At 35.7% G+C, this 17,055-nt stretch overlaps 1 protein-coding gene and 1 long non-coding RNA gene across 3 annotated transcripts in view; one reads left to right on the forward strand and one right to left on the reverse strand.

The window, feature by feature from the left end:
- Positions 1-17,055, reverse strand: part of nrg3a (neuregulin 3a) — a 354,166-nt gene that overhangs the window by 300,729 nt on the left and 36,382 nt on the right. The gene's annotated exons all lie outside the window — the stretch shown is intronic.
- On the forward strand, positions 4,517-11,101 carry LOC135787151 (uncharacterized). The gene is made up of 6 exons (XR_010547037.2): positions 4,517-4,593; positions 5,172-5,214; positions 6,883-6,962; positions 7,861-7,918; positions 9,278-9,390; positions 10,242-11,101. It is a non-coding gene; the product is annotated as an uncharacterized lncRNA (long non-coding RNA).

Below are 17,055 nucleotides of genomic sequence, written 5' to 3' on the forward strand. Positions count from 1 at the left end.
GAGTGAGATCCGTCCTCGGCTGCGTTTGTGATCGGAATGTTATCCGTTCTTGCGCCACACATCAAGATGGATAAATAAAACACAACGAAAATTCTTCTGTGTATTTTGTTTAATGATTTGCCTAAAGCGCCATCACATTCAAAGCCCTGTGTTCTTAGTTTATATGTATGAGATTTTTAATGTTTGAATTAAAAGAAATTCCAAAACATTTTCCCGCAATCTTTTTAACACTTTAGGGTCAGTAAAATGTTGTATGATTTGTTGTTAAAAATCTGTTCAATGATTGGTTAAAGCCTACGCGACTGCCGCTCACGAAAAGATAAAGGGCGTATTCCAATAGCATAGCCTACTATCCCTATGCCATATTCCCTTCGAAGATCAGAACACTTGATGTATAAACTCTAGAGAAAGTTGCACAATTGTCTCATGGTGTGGTCAATTCAAATAGACTTGGCGAATAGAGCAATGAAAAACGCACATCAGTTTCTCTTTATTTGGATCGACTGTGTGACATCCCCTTCCTGAAGTGCCCTTCAAGGGCGCTAAAACGCCATTTGGAATTCACCCCGTTTTCAGCATGAACTTGACTGCCGCGTCCCATCTCAAAGGCCGATAAAACAGCTGGAGTACTAATAAAAACATCAGTAAATTAATAGGTTTCAGCAATTCTTCTGAAGAAATGTTACCATATCTTTCTCTGGAAAAATAAGCTGCCTTCAAAGCAAGTGTAATTGCGGATTCATGCGCTTCTAATCTAATTTTTCAAATTGTTTTTTAAAACCATAATGTAAAAATAACACGGAGACTTACGTTCTTACATAGATGTGTTGTATTTTTATTATTAGGGAAATACAGGTAAGGATTTTTTCACCTTCTGAACTAAACAAACCGCATATTTTTATAGGAAATAGCCTATATTTAGCAAAGACGTTCATCTGTAGATCACTTTTGCTTTTAAAGTCAGATTATTAAATATTTAAATTTCTTGAATTAAAATAGTTTTTTAAAATGTTTCTTTATTATTATTATGAACGAAAAACTTAAAACCAATAAAATAGTACAACAAGTTCAGACAAACTCGCTAAAACAGCTTGTTTATTAATAAAACAAATTCGATGGATGGTATGCGTTCTAACACAAATAAATGAAAGACATAATTTTCCATTACTACGACTGCTTAGTGTTTGTTTATTATTATTTTATTATAACAGAACAACAATAAATTACTAAAATGACTCACTTATATAAAGGAGAAGGTTTAACAAAAACGAATAAATGGAAAATATTTTACCTGCCTTATACATCTAAAGATCCTTAGATTTATTTAAAATAAGCAAACCAATCATTTGTTTAATCAATATAAAACTACAACAATATAAACCATGGACAAACTCGCAAAAGTAAGATAAAGAAATTCAATTTAAATCCTGTCTATTCTATTCATATTTGTGGAGCAATATAAGCTTGAAAGTATCTTGAAATAAATCGATATACAAAAGCATTTTAACACTGCTTGTATTTTTAAGTTATTCAGGCATATGTTTAATATGTTCCAACTATTAATGTAGAGATTTAATATTTAGTAGCAGAATTTAATGGATCGTTTTAATGTTTGAGTTTCCATGGCGACATATCAAGGGCCATTATGTGAATGTTGCGCTGGTCAGTCAGCAGTTTCTATCTCATTTAGAGCCCTGCATTTCAGCCCGAGCCCGACGGGGCCCGACCTGTTTACGCCCTTCGGGTCGGGTTTCGGGCCAATTTTAACATCACAGCAGATACGCGGGCCGGACCTCGGGCTTATTTAGACTTCTCCATCTTTTTATAGTTTTCAATTTAATTAAAATAATCTTTTGACAGACATTTATGATTGCAAAACAAACATTGGAAGACGTTTAACCTACCGCATGAGTCCGCTACGCACAGCCACACATTTACAATGCAGCTGTTTTAACAGCGTATTTAAACAGCAGGACCTTCAGCGCACCAGGAAAAATTATAAATGGAGTACTAGATTAAAACCTTGGATACTGTATATAATCTATGCAGACAGCATCCAAGACATAATCTATTAAAGACTTCTCCCTGTATTAATTTCGTGTAAGAAGGCTGTGTCTTTATTTCTTGTTTGTGTATGGATCGACTTTTTTCTTAGTTTAACTGTTGGATGGATACATGAATAGCCATGTTCTGTGGTAAGTCCTTACATTAAAAAAAATGTATATGCAAAAGCGAAGTTGTAAGATAAGGTAGCATGCATGTTTATTCTGCTCTGTTTCATGTTTATTTAGTTTCGTTTTGTATAGCCCTTTTTAATTTTTTATTTCTGCACCCGTTGCAACTGCGAGCAGCAGAGCAACCTGCCTTCGCTTTTTAAAAATAGTGTGTGTTGATAATAAACGTTTAAACTAACATTGTGATGTGCTGAAAATATTTATTTTATATAGTTGTTATTATAGGCAAGTGAAGTGTTGATTTGAGAGGATCAATTCATCAAACATGTCGTCAACTTGCTGTCGGCCGCTAACACTTGGTTATCATAAAACACTTTAACAAACAAAAATGCTCTAAAATGTAAATAAAAAAGAAATATAACTATTTTGCCATTTAAAACAAAACTGAACTGCTTTAATTGCTGCAAGAGTACAGCTGTACAAGCTGTGTAAGGAGTTATTTGGATTTCTTTTGCAAAATCTATACGGAATTTTGCTGAATGATTTAAAATGTTTTAAAATGATCCGAGAGAATGTGCGCTGTGAATATTACAAAACAATAAAATATTTTATAACTATATTATACATTTTATTAAAGGATTACCATGAATTAAACTGGACCAACATGAACCAACAGATAATGGATAATGTGCTGTCACAACCATAGTTTTATAATAATATACATATATTACTGTCTACTGTGTAAGAGTAAAAAGAAAAGGCTTCTCATAATGAATGTAGCGTATATAGCAAGATAATTTCATCAGTTTAACAACACAATGTATATATATATATATATATATATATATATATATATATATATATATATATATATATATATATATATATATATATATATATTTATCTTGTAAACGGACTTGAAATAATAAATAATTGTCGCGTCATGTAGCAAGAGAGACGATAGAGATCTCATTAACTTCTCCGCAGAAAGTTTTATTTCAAATTCAAGTTTTACATATTAAATAGGCTATTAAAAAGACATCTACAGACATCTACTCACAAACACACGCGATGCAGTGACTATATATCTGCGGACACAGATTCCTAATGGGGAGAATTAAAAAGTTCGACTCGGGTCAGATATAACAAATACATTTGCTCAGTGTTGGTTTTATGCAAAGTAAGTTTCTTATACCTAAATGTGTTTGTAAATTACATTACTTCACTTCTTACACACTAGACTAGAGGGAGACATGAACAGGAAATTTAGGAAATTGTTAGCTCTTTTATTTAAATCATATTAAACTTATCAGGAAACAAAGGTAACAACAGTTTATTGTTGATATAGAAATATGTGAGTGAACAAAGTAGGCTACAGAACAAAAACGTATAAGTTCAGACAGAGCCTAAAGCACGTTATTAAGGCAGACTAAAACAGTGAAGTCGAGATTGTCATCCTCATGTTTCACATTAATTTTGTTGGTAAAAAGCATGTGGGTGAAAGTCGAGTTCAGGTAAAGTACGCGGTGCGGACGCTGCAAATATTAATAAGCAAAGATAAAACCTTTAAAGCTTAAAATATAAAGCTAAAAAGGTGAATCACGGTTATTAGGGTTGCTAGTTATTCTCTGCTGTTTGCTTCTCAGTAGAACTGTACAATACGGGAGTGCGGTTACCGCGACAACCCTAAATCATATGGTTAAAGCCAGTTGTAGCCATTGTGATTGACAGCTATTCATCCAGCGCGTCTCCCCCCACGGGATCGATCACACATCCAGATACAGAAGCCACTTTGATGTTGATAAATGTAAACGGACTGTGTCCTGATAAACTGATGATACGATCTGCCAGATGTGAAAAATGTGTTCGTATGTTAATGCAAATAAACCCTTTGCCTACCCACCCAGCACAAGACGTCATTTAGACGTTGTTTTTTGGGCTAAATCACGTCGGCCCGTCATGACCTTCATTTAGTCCAAAAAAAGACGTTGAAAACTGGTCTTTGTTTGGTCCGTCTAATTCAGTCCAAATTTAGCCTAAAATTAGACGTCTTTTTCGGACCACTTTTCAACGTGTCTCCATTCAATAATAATCCTGAAAAAATATGCATGAATGTATACGTAGAAACAATAAATACTGAGCACATTGAACGATAATGAAACATAATATTTCTGTTTATTTTAATTAAATAAATATGTTAAATGTGCTCTAAACAGGTCATTTTGGTCCTGATAGAAGCACTTCGTTTTCATCTTTCAATAAATATCTTTATTTTCTTTTAATATGATATTATTGGCAGAGGCGCGCGACCATCTCATGCTTTGTGATCACGTGATTATTCAACCGGAGGCGCGCGTTGGGGATTGATTTACCGATTTTCTCCTCAGACAAGTGTTACTGTTTTGTGGTCGATTCTGGGGTAAGTTTCCTTAAATTCGTTGTTACTTTATTGAAATTAGTTCACAGGGATGTTAATTCAGTTGTCAGTATATGTCGATACGACCAATAAATGATCAATTTGAATGTTTATCGTTTGTTAGTAATGTTAGCTCGAGCGCTGTCAGCTTGACTGAGCTCGTCGCGCAGGTGTGAGCTAATGGACATCTTTTATTTGTCTTTATATCTTCTATATAATCGTGTTATGCTTGTTTTTAAATGTATTTTAAATTGTTTAGTTAATTATAATACAAGTTTACTCCAAGTATTGTAGTGTGGGCTTTTTTCAGTTTACGGCTAGCCTGATTGAGCCCGTGGCACAGCTGTGAGCTAACAGTTAACGTTAGTGGATATGTGTTTTATATCTTTTATAAAAACGTGTTGTGAAACGTTTTTTCTTAAGTGTATTAAACAAATTATATCGCAAGTTTACTCCATGTATTGCAATGTATGTGTGCTTTGTTCAGCTCCCTATCAAAATTACATTAACTACTCTACTTTAAAATGTTAAAGGCCATTCTGAATAAATAACTGTTGTATATTTATTGTTACTTCTTTCAGATCCTTTTCTTGGTGTGTCTTGATGTTTTCTGTTGGCTAAAGAGTAAGTATTACTTTGTTCATATTTTCACAGCCACCATAATCAGACAAGTCAAGTGCTCAAAAGTGAAATAGCATGTTGGTCTCTTCAATGCAATGATAAATCAAATAGTTATAACTAATTAAATAGTCATATCTCACTTTGACTTTATGTACAGTTTGCTCGAGGTCAAAACACAGCTCATTCATACAAATCAAACAGTGACACTGGCTATATGTCTGCTTTCTTTTTTATAGCAATAAAAGCATAGAGATATATAAAGCAAAGACAACTATAAGATAATCCTTTAGGAGCCAGTAAAACATCTACAGTTACAGCAGTAAACATACTTGTTATGGGGTAAGAAAAACTAGTACAGTGTAGATATGAACTATGGTATCCTAAGCACTTCTCTTATTATTGCTTCTGTCTTGTTCTTCATTTTTTGTAGTGTAAATAAGCAGACTTAGAGTAAGTACAAATTGAGCTTTTAGTACTGACGTGAATATTACATCGCCATTCGTTTGAAAGAAATAACACTTTGAATGAAAGTGGTATGAATACTTAAAGGAATAGTCTATCCATTTTCCATATTAAACTATGTTATTACCTTAACTAAGAAGAGTTGATACATCCCTCTATTATCTGTGTGCGTGCACGTAATCGCTGGGGCGCGCTGCGACACTTCGATGGCATTTAGCTTAGCCTCATTCATTCAATGGTACCAAACAGAGATAAAGTTAGAAGTGACCAAACACATCAACGGTTTTCCTATTTAAGACGAGTAGTTATACGAGCCAGTTTGGTGGCACAAAATAAAACGTAGCGCTTTTCTAAGCGGATTTAAAAGAGGAACTATATTTTATGGCGGAATAGCACTTTTGGGAGTACTTCGACTCGCCTGAAAAATCTGCTCCCCTTCTCTCTCTCATAATGGGAGAGGGAGGGTGTTACTGCGCCGAGTCAAAGTACTCCCAAAAGTGCTATTCCCCCATAAAATATAGTTCCTCTTTTAAATCTGCTTAGAAAAGCGCTACGTTTAATTTTGTACCACCAAACTTGCGCGTATAACTACGATAATAATACTTTTTCTGATGCTGCTGTTTACTCCATTGTAGCATGTCTCTGTGAAACTGACAATCTCAGGTAGGAGCTGCTGGTTTGTGGTTGGCAGTATAGATCACAGTCTGCGACTCATGAGGAGCTGGGCTGGAGACATGAAGAGGTTGTCAACAGGTGTGTTCCTGTACTCTACCAAAATGAGATAGGGATCAGTCATGTGGGCCAATGTGTGTGAAACTTAATGTTTTTGCAAAGTCTTCAAACTCTTTGTGTTGATATTGTGGACCTTTTAATTTCACTGGTATGCCATGTCTCGCGAAAGTGACTAAGCTTGCTGATGACAGTGGCACTGGAAGCTAATACCTGCCACTGTCTGATTGGTATTTCATTAGGAATCATGGGTTCCTTGGTATTTGAATTGTTGAACCAGGCAAGTACTCCATCTTTCGATCATGTGTTCTATCTGCTTACACATTTCTAGCCAGAATAACATTTCGTGCTCTTAGCTTAGACTTCGCAGCGTGTGCGCATATCTCAGGTCAGATATGACTATTTTCTTATCTTCACTGGTCAATGAAAGTTTGTCTTAAAAGTCAATAATGTATGTGGGAAATTGTCTCCTCTTTGCAGGCCATCCATCCAAGATCATCTATCTGAACTGCTGAAAACTGCCTCGGTACGGATCTGTTGGAGCTTTGTGTCACTGACTGGTAAGTTTTTATAATTAAGTGAATCTACATGTCCATATCTTTGATGAGATTGTCATGTTTTGTTGCTATGGTCTTTCTGGAGAGGGTGTCTGCCACAGGAATCTCCTTTCCTGTTCCGTGTTTGATGTCATATTTCTAGGGCTGTAGAATCATTCTTTAAAGTCATGGAGGAGCGGCATCTAGCAGGACCCTATGAAATCCATTAAATTTTTGTCCCGAATTCAGTTTTATTTTTCTCAAATAATCACACCAAACGCTTTTTAAAAAAGAGCAGTGTGACGCGACTTTTCATATTGCTAGCAACCAACGAGTCAGCTGTCTTGTCAATCAAATATTGAAGCGTGATATTATTTAGCTATAAACTGTCATATTAGCAGAAACTTTATAAAGAGGACGCTTTCTCTGACCTTGTTTGAGGGTGAGAGGTGCACAAACACGTAGGAGAGTGAGCGAGTGGAGTCCGGTTCTTCAAAGCAACTGTAAACTTCCCTCACCACACCGTAAGTCCCGTCTCTCCCCCCATTCGATTGGACAATAGAAAGATGCGAATGACGTCGGCTGCTTTTCCACTCTCAGCGCTCCTTCAAAAGCATGTGCTGCGGCTGGTGACAAGGCGTTCCGGCTCGCATAAACAGTGCGCAAATACTCCCTGCTCATAGAATATAATTAAAAAAGGCGCCTGCAACTGCTATAAATGCGTTTGGTGTGATTGGCCCCTAAGAGTGATTCTTAGCTTTAAGAAATTTGACAACTTGCTTTTTTACTTAAGATTGAAAGTAGGAGTATATTTCATGAATTCTTAGTACTTAAGACAAAAATGGCACTTTCAGAAGCTTGATAAATATGGGAACAGTAGTCCAACTTAAAACTAACTTCAGTTTCTTTCCTTTCCTATCAGTATTTCTGCAAATTCCTGTTCCGTGTCACATGGCTTATGCAAGACTGAATCCATAAAGGTGAGTCGTCATCATCATGAGAAACGTCTTTGCTCACTGCATGCACATTTTTTTTATAAGCAGAATGACACACTTTGGTGAAGTGATTATGTTTTTGGGGCTGTTTAAACTTGGTATTAAAGCCGCTCTATGCATTTCGGCGTTTTTGTCAAAAAGCGACCCCTAGAGTCGCTGAAGAATACTTGCAACTGTCGTAATTTTCCACTCTAGTACTCCAAAGGTAATGACCAGGTAATGTTTCACAATTTCATACAAATATTAGGCTACTGCATAGTCTACTACAGATGATGGTTATAGGATAATAAGAAGTTTATTCCAAGTGTAGAGTGCATATAATAATAAAGTACCGCGTTTGCTAGCTTGTAACGTTTTTACATGATTGCAGCTAAATCACAAGTAAACATTACAAAATGCCATGACAAAGTTAATTGTGTACGTTGCATTATTTCATAACATTGTTCGCTATAATGTCACTATACATGATTATTGCTATCTATCATAATAGTTTGCAAATTGTGCATGTTCACACTATTTACAACCTCTAGGCTTATTTATGTCCTGATAATTATGTGAGATATTGACAACTGTTGTCATGATAATCGCATGACATACTACAAGCAAGCGCAACAACATACAACATAGACCGCAAACAAGTTTACAAATAAGAGATTTACTTACTAGTCCATCAACAAGATCGCCAAATCAGCATCCCATCCAGTGCTGTCTTTAAGCTCACGCCAACGAGTAAAAACCTGACCGAGTGGGACTCTTGTCCGGTTACTAACGCGGTCAGATTATCTTTTCCAACTCTCTTCCGAACGCGCTTTCTTAACTTTCAAATTGTTTAGCCTCACGTCTCAAATTCGCGCGTGCAGTTGTTGTCATAGGCTTGATCAACTTTATGCGGCGCTGCAAGAACCGACAGCCGGATGACGTCAAAGTGCCGTCTCGGATCATTCTCGTGGTACTTTGACGTCATCCAGCGGTCGGTTCTTGTAGCGCTACACAAAGTCGAACAAGCCTAACGCGTGTGACGTCGTTGCCGTAAAGCAAGTCGTGATTCTCGCGAGATTTGTCAGGGGCGGTTCTCTCAAGCTTGCATTGCTGGTTTTGGTAGCGGCGTCCTCCCCGAGCTTCAACAGGAGGATGATTCGCCCTACTATGACTTTGTTTACCACCGAAATAACTTTGAAGTTGTTACATTAAGGTAAAATAACTGCATAGTGTGTCTTTAAGATGTGGTTTTTTTTTTTGTCGATCGGATCATAAGCGGATGAGAAGGACACATTCTGTTACACCTGGTATTTAAATCCGTCAGTTTTGTCCCCTTTCAACCTCTTCTGTTCTGAATACTTTTAGGGGATGGTCTGTGGAGACTGTGGGCGATTCCTTCTGCTGTCATTTAAACATGAGCAGAAGTAATGACGGGATTTAAATGGACGCAGCTAATATTATGCCAGAGTCCGCTGCTTGTAAGTAAACATGCGGCACAGTGTTTTGTACATTTATATGTAAAAGCTTTCTTTGATATTTCTGTGATATTCTCTTGTGTGTGTTGGAACACATTCTACCACATGCACGCTTACACTACATGAGCAATCCGATTAAAAGTGTTTTCAACTACCTCTGAATGTGGTCAAAAGTGGACAACCTCAAGATGTTTTGAACATCATTTACTCGTCTTTAGCATCGTCCACTTGTGATCCGATCGACAACAGCACATCTTAATACCAAGTGAAAATAGCCCCTTTTTTACTTGCGCTTCCAAGCTTTATAATGGTAGAAAACATCAATTAGGGAACAACTTCTGACTTTAGACCTCAATAAAGTGCATTCATCCTTCACAGAGGTAATCCATATTCAAATGTTTACCGCAAACTAGTTATTATAGTTTATAAAGTTTAAAACATTATCTTTTCTTACTATATAGCATCGATTACCAACAGAAGAACTTTATTAACCCCTTGGAGCGGTGTGGATTACTTCTTTAAAGGCTGCACTTCTTTGGGAAAATGTACCCTGATCCATGTTTTTTCCCATATTAAGCTAAAATAACTCCAAATGTGTTAGTCTGAACATGTGTATGTCGAGTTACTGAGTGTGAGTACATCACGGGGTAATTTTAAAATCTGTCTAAAGCATTGCTTTAAATATTTAAATGGAGTATAGCAATACATAATTGGGACTAAATAACAAAGGTAAAATAAAATATGAATTCCTTTTAATATTAGTGTACCTAATTGGATTGATCATGCTTTACTTTTTGTTAAGACAACCCCTGTTTTTAATGTTAACATTAAATTTTTTTTATGTTCTCACTTAGATGCTGTAACCATAAAGTTACCAGGACAACACACCTGGAGTGACCGAGAGCAGGATGAAGAAAGAATCGGACAAGAAAATATCAACTGGTGCCCATGAGGAGACATATTGTTCTTGGACCTGCTTTTTCTGTTTAGTAATAAGTGGTTTTATGTGGTTACATAAAAGTAATTTAATATTCAATCCACAAGCTAAATTTCCTACATTTTCTTAAAAGGGTAGTTGACCCAAAAAAGGAAAATTCTGTCATTTACACAAACAGTTTGGTTACAAACATTTCTCACAATATCTGCCTTCCTGTTTATCAGAACAAAGAAATTTATGCGGGTTTGTAACAACATGAGAGTGTGTAAATGATGACATAATTTTCATTTTTGGGTGAAGTACCCCTTTAACATTTTTATACCCAGGGGTAGGGGTGTGCAGCGGAGTCAGCATTTGTATCTGTAACAGTCTCAAAATTATTTGTATCTGTATTTGTATTCGGATTAAACCGGAAGTGGGTGGGTTGACAACTCATATTACATTAAAATGGCATTTTAAATGCATTTTTGCTTTTTATTATAATTATAACTTAAATAACTGTAAATATTTGTTCAAAATAATAATACAAAATTTTAATCAAAAAGACAAATAACTTGATTCTCGTAAGTAATACTCATGGAAAGCAAACAACTCATTTTTAAAGCCTCATACAGCTTGTGCTATGCATCATTGTATTGTAGCATTAAAATAACAAACTTGAAAGCACGTTGACAAAACTGTAGGGTAGATCACCTTTAAATGTTTATTGTGCCTGTCAGCACAGTTCCATGAGACCCATTCTTTCTAAATAAGTGCGATGTTTTCAGAAAAAAATAAGTAGCCTACATTAATCCCTAGTCTAGCGATTTAAATATAGTAATTAAACATCTAAAATGATCGTTATTTGTAAGTTTTCTAAAAGAGTGAAATATAACCAAATACTACTCATATATCCATGTCTGACATCTTGGTTTCAGTTTAAAAACATGCAAGAATTTGAAAATAAAATGCAGGACTTGCTTGATGCTTAAAGAGTTATTAAGGGAGATAAAGTTCGGGAACTGATTTCAAACTCGCGCTGACTGACAGATCCGAAATGCAACGCAGGACACGCAAGTGGCGCAGTATATGCACAGAATAGTTCAAAAACAACTGTTTTGATAAGAATTTACGAAAGCATAATAAGCATTAGAACAAACTTGCTGAGCTCATTTTTATCTATGTCCATATAGCGTTTGCGCGAATAACGAATTGTTTAAAAAAAACTTTCTAATCTTCATCTAAATAAATAAATAATCAGATATTTGTTTAAATTTTTAAATAACAGTATGCTCTATTAAAAATCAGTTTTGACTTATTTCAAAACCAGCAACATGATATAAAACAATAATGTAATTAGAAATATTTCATTCAAATGTTTCAGTTGTTATTTGCTTACTTTATCTTTATTTTTATTGCAATTCATGTCATAGTATTCTTCAGTTTAAATTTTGCTTTTAAAATGTTAAATTTTCATATTTTTATCTATTTACTTATTTATTTTATATTCACCTAGATTGACAATAAAGCTTGCTTTGACTAGAAGTAATTAAAATATCATCTACCGGTGCCACAGAGATACAGAGTTATTAACGAATATTTTATTATCGGAGTGCAGCATTTTATCAAGGTTTTCTGTCCTAATTAAATAAAATGGAATTTTTTTTTTTACAGTTGGCTTAAAAGAAGTTTGATATTAGCGGCGTTTTTAAGATTTTAAACTAATTCCAAAACAGCTCGCGTTTCTAAATAAGGGTTGCGCCGAAAATGTCATTTTATAGATTGCACTCATTCACTTCACACACAAATTATAATTTATAATTTAGAGCTGTTCCAGTAAACATGTGATTATGTCTGACCGAATATTTTCGCTGTTATTCGGATGAATTCGTTGTTCGTTTTGAAGCTATTATCCGTGCCCTTCCGAATAACGTATTCGGCTTCGGTCACATCCCTACCCAGGGGTAAAAGAAATGTATATTAAACATTTTTTGTTTGTCTTTTTTTGTTACTGCTACTTTCAACAAGACTAATTAATTATTCAGCCAAGCTTATTTTGTACTTTAAGAAATTAACAGCTTTTATGGGTTTTAAGACACAGATATGTGCTCACAGTTTGCCCATAGAATGCCCAGTAGTCCCACAATTTTCCCGCAGTATGCCCACATTTTTCCCACGTATTTGTATTTAAATAAATTTTTCCACACAGTATTTTGTATTTGTGATATCTGAATTTGTGATAGTAATTTGAATTTTAAAAAAACTCCATGTATGTATGGCTATCTCAGATCATATGCATGTGAAAGGCAGTTTCTGGTATAAATAGCATAACACAAAAGGCTTTCTGTGTCAGAAATGCAGTCAAAAAGTGGGACAACAAGGATAACTGATCATGAAGGTAAGAATCTTAACCATGACAGGTGAGGGATATATTATGGCTGAAAAAACAATAAACCAATTAATGAAATATTCATGTCATATGTGTGATTGACATATAAATTCGTATTACCTTTTTGTTAGCTGTCCTATTATGAGATTATTATTAGCCTAATAATAATAATAGTAAAATTAATATTATATAATACATTCTTGAAACGAGGTTAAACCCTTGGAAAGACATAGGAAATAATATAGAAATTTAGCCCATTTATAGACGTCTTTTCAACGACCATGAAAAGACGTCTTTTAGCCTTTCACTTTTCAACCAAATTTAGCCTTTTTCTAGACGTCGATTTCTAGACGTCTTTTCAACGACCATGAAAAGACGTCTTTAAGCCTTTCACTTTTCAACCAAATTTAGCCTTTTTCTAGACGTCGATTTATAGACGTCTTTTCAACGACATGAAAAACACGTCTTTTCACCTTTCACTTTTCAACCAGAATTTCACGTCATTAAGACGTCTGGAGAAGTCGTCGTTTCGACGTCTTTTCAACCAGATTTTGCTGGGTGGGTAAACTTCACCCACTTCCCGTTTCGGTGTCACGTGACCAATGGAGCGTAAATGATTGGCTGGATGTTGAATGATTTGATACAGGGATCGATTGCTTCTCCTTGCTTCCCCGGATGTTGACTCTGAATATTTTTACACTGAATTTTTTGAGACGTTGAATTATTTTGCACTGAATTTTTTGAGACATTGAATTTTTTACACCAAATCTTTTGAAACATTGAATGTTTTTACACTGAATCTTTTAAAACACATTGAATTTTTTTTCATTGAATTTTTTTAGACATTGAATTTTTTTTACACTGAATTTTTTTAAAACATTTAAAAAAATGTCATAGGCAAAAAAAACAGTGCTAGATATTCGATGGCTTTTAAAATTCAAAGTCTGATTTAGATGCAAAATAAAATTCGGTGTTAAAAATTTGATGTAAAAAAATTCAGTGCTAAGAATTAGAATTCAAAACCCAACGGCACAGATTTACTTCCATAAGGGAGGGCTTGCATGACACAATCCACCCACACTAACACATGCACATGCATGTGCTCATAAAGCAGGACATTAAACCGCTTAAAAGCGGTGCGAGGACATTTACGCTCGTCAAATGAGATCATATATCAATGTATGGGATAAGAAGTTACAATGGAACACCAAAAAGATGCTAAATTGCGAAATTGGATTACTATCCCGCTGCTACACTTGAATGGACAAACGAATAAATAACTGAACAAACAAATAAAATAAAAAAGTAAAATGTTCGGATAATACTGAAAGGCACTTGCCTTTTTAAAAAGTGCTGTGAAGTTAAGTGAAACGGACTGGCATTGAGTCTGACACCTGCTGCCCGTTATTAAAGCTCCTGATCAACAGGGGATTGTGTTCGAACCAAAAGCCCCAACTTTTCTCTCTATTTAATGATTTCTTAATGCATTAGAAAGACATTAACACTGGAAAGTGTTCACAGCAGCTGCATAAAAACAGTCACAGCATGTTTAAAGCAACTTCTCTTCCCTAAATGTCCTACTTCATCAGCATTAACTACTTAAGCATTGTAGAGACCAAATCCTGTCCAAATGGCCACTCTTTCTCCTCACCTCCGGAATGAGAAAACAAATGGGCCGTGCGTAGGAGGCATCTGCCGAGGGATCATTATTAAATTATTGAATCAGTCAAGGGTATTTAAAGTTTCATGGCCACCCATTAGCATCCTCGAGAGCAGAAGATAAAGCATACCATCACGTTCACACAAACACGCGTGAGATTTAGCTGGGGAGAACAAAGATTATAACACGTGGAGACAACGCTTAGCCTGACCTACATAGAAACAGCGGAGCGCAACATTCAAAGTACGTGGAAGAGATGCACGGGGGCCGCCTCATGATCCCAGGGGAATGAAGTCATACAATGGAGCAACACGCGTTTGTATTGCCGACTCTAACTGCGTTTCAGATTAAAAGAGACATGGGGGTGCAAAACACAGCGAATGAGATTTGGGTTAATAAAAGTGAGTGGGTGACAGTAGGTAAAATGAAAAGGCATAAAAAGGAAAGATTAACATCAAAACGTAATTACATTAATGGTCACGGCCATTTTAATTAATTTTAATGGATGGACCCCGGTTAAAGGATAGTTTAGTGATTTTCTCTGTGGTGGGGAAGTTTTACTGGATAATAAGTCGGAAGGCATGCCAAGCAGTAGATTTCATCTCTGAATACATAAAGAAACCTGACCACACCACCTTACCCACTCCAATGACCCTTAAAGTGTTTTATAATCAGGATAATTATGATATAACTGCACATTATACCACTCAGTATATGGCTACTTTCTGTATGAATAAATATATGTACATACATGAAATATTGAATTGAGTGGGAATTATTTAATTAAGTTACTTATTGAGACCGCAGTGAGATGGAACAAGAGTAAAGCAGGATACAGATTGACAGAATGAATGATCAGTTTTAAATACTGTTGCTTTATACCATGGGCTGTTGAAGGCTTGATTTAGATTGGTTAAGAAATGTTCCATGGGTGTTGATTATTTTTCTGTAAAATGCACACCTAACCTGTCAAATGTCTTTAAATAACCACCAGAGCAAGGTCTGTGATAACGGTGATATAAGTGGAATAATTGACTCCGGTCTTTTGAATTATTTCAAAAGAATGCTCACCCGCAATGTGACGGCTCTCCGCGATTACCACCTTGGGTGTGCATTTTTTTTTCTAATTCAACGACGCGTTGTCAATTATTTCTTACGTAATTTACATTAAAAATATTAAAATAGACTTTCTGGAAAAAACATGTTTAAAAAAATTGTCCCTAGCTGAGGCAGTAACCTATCGAAAAGTAAACCTTTGCACCTAAAGTTGGTACCTCAGAAGTACATACTAGTACCCAAGAGCGCATATGAATACCTCAAATGTACATATGGTTACTCAAGGTGACAGATTGGTTTTTTTGGGCCATTTTTTTCAGACAGTGTAGACAGCAATGCAAAGCACACACAGATACACACACTGGTTTCCATATAGACGTATGGTTTTTATACTATACAAACTGTATATTCTATTCCCTTTTCCCAAACCCTAACCAGAACCATCACAAAAAACTTTCTGCTACTTCACATTTTCAATAAAAATCATTCTGTTTGATTTATAAGCTTGTTTCCTCATGGGGACCTCAAAATGTCCCCACAAGGTCACAAAAATACGTGATAATTCCCATGCACCCCCCCCCCCCACACACACACACACTACTGCTTTCTCTGGTGGAGTGCATGTTGATAAATAAAAAAAAAAAAACATGTACATTTGTGTGCCTTGTTTCTATACAAAAGCTGAACTAGTCTCTCCTGCTCTTCACTTGCGGCCATGTGGTTTCCCCACAGAGGGCTGTGTTGTGTTTTTGCATTTTTTTGACACTCGCTTGGTTTTTTTCTCGCTTTCTTTCTTTCTATGCCTCAAGTTTTTTCTTCCTCTCTCTCTTTCTTCTATGCCTCCAGTTTTCCCTATCCTCCCTCCAGTTCTGACTAATGGGCTGAATAACGACAGACCCTCTACCCAACATGCTTTATACTCAGCAGAGAAGAAACTTCTCAGAACTCAGAGTTATGGGCCATTACACCAGCACTATGTGTGGTGAGGGAGACCTCCCGCCCCTTTCAACCACTACTTCAAATGCCATGCTCTCTCTATTCATATCTATCTGTCCTCTGGAAGTATGTTACCGGGTGTCTGTCTCATTCTGTTTAAGGCACACCACAGTTTAAGGTCAGATTTAAGCCAAAATTTGCAACTTTTGAACTTAAATACATTATTCAGGGGTTTTACTTAACCTTTACTTCAAGGGGTACAAAAACATTTATAAAATAAATGTCTTATAAAATGTTTTGGTCACACTTAAAAATAAGTTTGTATTAGCTAACATGAACTAACAGTGAACAATATGGGGCAGTTTCCCAGACAGAGCTTTTCCTAAAATTTAAAACACCTTGTACTGACATATCTTAGCATATATCAGGGCTATTGTTTTGTCTCAAGATGCACATCAGAATTGTTTTTGTAAGGTTGGTTTGTATAAACTACTTAAATGTCCTAATATAACTAGGGCCTAGTAGTCTTGGATTAATCTAAACCCTGTCTGGGAAACCGCCCTTATAGGTTTTCAGCATGTTTTTTATGTTAGTTAATTCCAATACAGTTGCTTATGTCAGTTCATTGCGCATTAAGTAATTGATGATGGGCGGTTGAATTATTAGAAAATAATGCATACCCGAGGTGGTGATGTGGCCACAACGGGTGTG

The sequence above is a fragment of the Paramisgurnus dabryanus genome, chromosome 20 (genome assembly GCF_030506205.2).
Source record: "Paramisgurnus dabryanus chromosome 20, PD_genome_1.1, whole genome shotgun sequence".
In the NCBI taxonomy this organism is placed as follows: domain Eukaryota; kingdom Metazoa; phylum Chordata; class Actinopteri; order Cypriniformes; family Cobitidae; genus Paramisgurnus; species Paramisgurnus dabryanus.